A 4,165-nucleotide genomic window follows, 5' to 3' on the forward strand; every position below is an offset into this window, starting at 1 on the left:
CTTTGTCGGAAAACTCTTCGTGTTTCCAGTCAAAGAGGGCCAGCTGTAGACACCTGATTTTTGACCCTCCCCGGGAATTTTTACATTTTTAGCTTAAATATTTAATTTAGGTCTAATATAGCTATTTTGACTATTTTTACTTTATTTTCCTCGCAAAAGAAAAATTACAAAAAATATATATATAAATTTTAGTTTATGTATTTCTCATAAACTTAAAAAAATACAAAAAATTGTACTTTATTTTTGTACTTTATATAATTTCGAAAATTACCAAAAAATATAGTTCTATTAATGTTTTGTAGTCATTTTAATTTTAAAAAATACAAAAATATTACTTTATATTTTATCTTTATTTAAAAAACGAAAATTACAAAAAATAGTTTTATTAATATTTTGTAGCTATTTAAAATCTTGAAAAATATTTTTTTTTAAAAAGATATAGTTTTGTTTTAAATATTAGTCTTATTTTTGGTAGTTATTTTGCTTACATAGGATTAGTCGAACAACGTCGTGTTCTTATTCTCGGGTCCGGGCAAAAGAATAATATTCGGGTTCAAACTTACCCGCCTTTAGGCCTTATTTTCGGACCTAGCCCATAATAATCCGAGTCCACCACACGTGGGGAACACGGACGGAACACCGTACACGGGGAACCCCACCACGCGTGGGGAACACAAGTCTTGAACCCCACCGCGCGTGGGGCTCATTTTTCTTGGCATTGGGTATCAAATACACGGACAAGGCCAAGGCACAAGGAAGACTTTGGAAATTTGGGAAAATATATGCACTGTGGATTCATCTTCTCCAAGGAGAAGAAGGAAAACCCTAAACTAACAAGCCCCCCCCCAACGCCTCGACACCGTCCAAACACCACGACCAACAGCTACCCCCCTCGTCGTCAACCACCACTGCCCCCTCGTCGGAGCTCCAGCTCCAGTCCGTCACCTTCCCATCGTCGACCACTGTCCAAACCAACTAGTCCTACACCCTAAACCATCGTCAAACCTACCCAAAACCACCACGACCCTTCCACCTCCAGTTGCCTCACCCGTCATCACCCTCCTCGCCTCCAGGCCTCCATAACCCTCGACCCTACTGTCAAAACTATCAGCCCACGTCCACTCCTCCTCCTAGCTCCATCAAACCAGTCCGGACTCCCTCCATTAAATCCGACGACCACAGCCATTGCTGCCGCGTCGTCACTGCACGAACGACCCTCCATTGCTGCTGCGTCGTCACTGCCCAAACCACCCTTCATAGCTACTCCATCCTCAAGCCAAACGACCACCGGAGCCTCCGACGAGCAGCAGCTGTTGCTGCTGCATCGTCACTGTCCGTCGCGCCACCAGCTCCTTCCATATCTGATCCTTCCTCACATCCAAACGACCCCTTTGCTTCATATTCACGTACCAGTTGCTGCGTCGAAAAATATACAGCAGCAACCAACAATCTCAGGTCGTTGACAGACTTGGTCCGAGCTTTCTGCTTCCATCGAGGTCGTCGTTGTTCATCGAGGTCCGGTACGTCGAGGTTGTTGTCCGAGATTTCGTCGCAAGTCCAACGCACCGGACGTTAATCTCAAGTAGGTCATCTCTGTCTGTGTCCTTCATATTTGCTGTTAGTAATATGTATATGTGATGTTTTGAAATACCATCCTAGTTCATGCGCATAGTACGCGAATTGAGCGAGACATATATACATGATGTTTGTGAATTGCTATTTTTTAATTAACTCCGTATGATATTGAAATTTGGTCGTGAATGTATTTCCTTTGTTTCGTCATGTTAAGTAGTTATTCGGCATTTTGTTTCTTCATGCTCAGATTATTGTTATCTAAATGTTTGTCTTAATAGTTGTTTGTACATGTAGTAGTAATGTTAAAATCATAGTAGTAATTTAATCCCACTGGAAAAAATACTCGTTTCATCAAATAAGTTTAATCTACAACCCATGACCTCGCAAAGTAGCAAAAAAATGTAGTCATTTTAGCCTTGTCCTTTTTCTAAAAAAAAAAGAAAAAAAAGAAATAAATAAATAAATAAAAATGAGACGAGCCTCGCCAAATAAAAGGGACAAATTGCAGGGCCCTCACAAAATATACGTATTAAATACTTAGATTCCGGGGCGGGCCGTTTAGCAAATTTCACGGCCCTACCCAAAATAATAATGCGCTAGTTGCTTTAGGCGCGCCTTTAATAATTTAATTTTCCTAAACTCGGGTGCACATTTATGTGACCCAAATCCCAATCTCAACAGAGTTAAAACGTAGCTCTAACCACGGGTACATTGATTGTAACGTGGTTCGAGGTGTGTTTTCCACGATGTTGCAATTCTTGATAAAAATAACATTAAATGATAAAAGCGATTAAAAGATAAAATTGGCACATAAGTTCATATTTGTATAAAATCAGATAATCAAGCCGAATATAACAGTTGAGCGACCGTGCTAGAACCACGGAACTCGGGAATGCATAACACCTTCTCCCGGGTTAACAGAATTCCTTATCCGGATTTCTGGTACGCAGACTGTAATATGGAGTCATTCTTTTCCTCGATTCGGGATTAAAATTTATGACTTGGGACACCCTAAATCTCCCAAGTGGTGACTCTGAATAAATAAACCAATCCTGTTTTGATTGTCCTTTAATTGGAAAAAAAACTCCCTTGCGCCCTCTCGGGTGCTGAAAAAGGAGGTGTGACAGCCTCCAGTTAACATTTTTGTATACCTTCCACCGTCATACATATTACACAATCATTTAGTCTTCCTAGGTCTAAACTCATACTGTAACATGAAATTTACTTCACTCCAAACAGGAGACTTGAAAAGATTCTTCACGCCCATAACTCGGAGCTACACCTCTAAACACAATGGAAATCATACACTTAATAGTTCACCTATCATCCAGCAGATCTTCCTCGACACTTCCAAGTCATAAAGAAACATCTCGCAGTACTAACATACCCATCACATTGCTACCCAACCGTCATTCCCTCTAATAGGGGCAATATCGGACATATAAGTTCAAAACACTTGCTCACACAATCAGCACCTTGGAACTTAAGCCGTAGGAAAAGATCCGGCCTCAAGTCCTTTAGACTAGACCAACATCAACTCATAGAGATCACGTCTCGCCCCTCAATCAGGGAATCACAAGCCATCAAGGCACATCTAATACTGAGCGCTCATGCGCGCATGCGGACGCATGGAAGGAATTTCAAGAGTTACTTTTCAAGCTGAATCAAGAACGCACGATAAGAATTCAAGAATGTGAAGTTTTCCTAAAGGTTCTGCAGCCTCTCGAGGATAAATACAGACGTCTTTGTACCGATCCGTGAGACCCTACTAAACCTGCTCATGACTCGTGAGACCTATGTAACCTAGGCTCTGATACCAACTTGTCATGACCCAATTCCCGAACCTGGTCGTGATGGCACCTCTCATGAAGACAAGGCCAGTCATTCAACCCAATTCATCTTTTTAAGACAATTAATTAACACAATTATAGTATAAACATGTTTTAATAATATCCAATAGCGGAAAGTATAGATAAAATACGGAAATCCAACCTAACTCAGCCCTAACCGGGGTGTCACAAGTCATGAGCTACTACATAGTTTACTAAAATTCTACAAAGTATGGAATTAGGAACGACATCTGAAGATATCATAAATACAGAAGATAAGGGAGAAAACGGGTCTGCGAACGCCATGCAGCTACCTCGATAACTCCGATGAAAACTGAACAGCAGAAAACTCGCTCTATGCCTCAGGAATACCTGTACCTGCACACATGGTGCAGGGAGTAATGTGAGTACTCCGACCCAGTGAGTAATAAATATAAATAATAACTGAAGGTAAGAAAACACGTTAAGGCACACAACACTCTATACAGAAGCAGTGAAATCATTTAAAATAACAATTCAGTGAAACATCATGTGAAATTTCTTTTAAACCAGTAAAAAAATAGATAATTTGGCAGTAAAATGATGAGTAGAAATCTGCCTCTTGGGCTCAATATCAAAACAACAAGTAGAAATCTACCCCTCGGGCTCAGTATCAAAATAATAAGTAGAAATCTGCCATTCAGGCTCAGTATCTCAGAACAGTATCAGCCCATCGGGCTCAGTATCTCATAACAGTATCAGCCCCTCAGGCTCAGAACAGT

The sequence above is a fragment of the Nicotiana sylvestris genome, chromosome 2, assembly GCF_000393655.2.
Source record: "Nicotiana sylvestris chromosome 2, ASM39365v2, whole genome shotgun sequence".
NCBI lineage: Eukaryota > Viridiplantae > Streptophyta > Magnoliopsida > Solanales > Solanaceae > Nicotiana > Nicotiana sylvestris.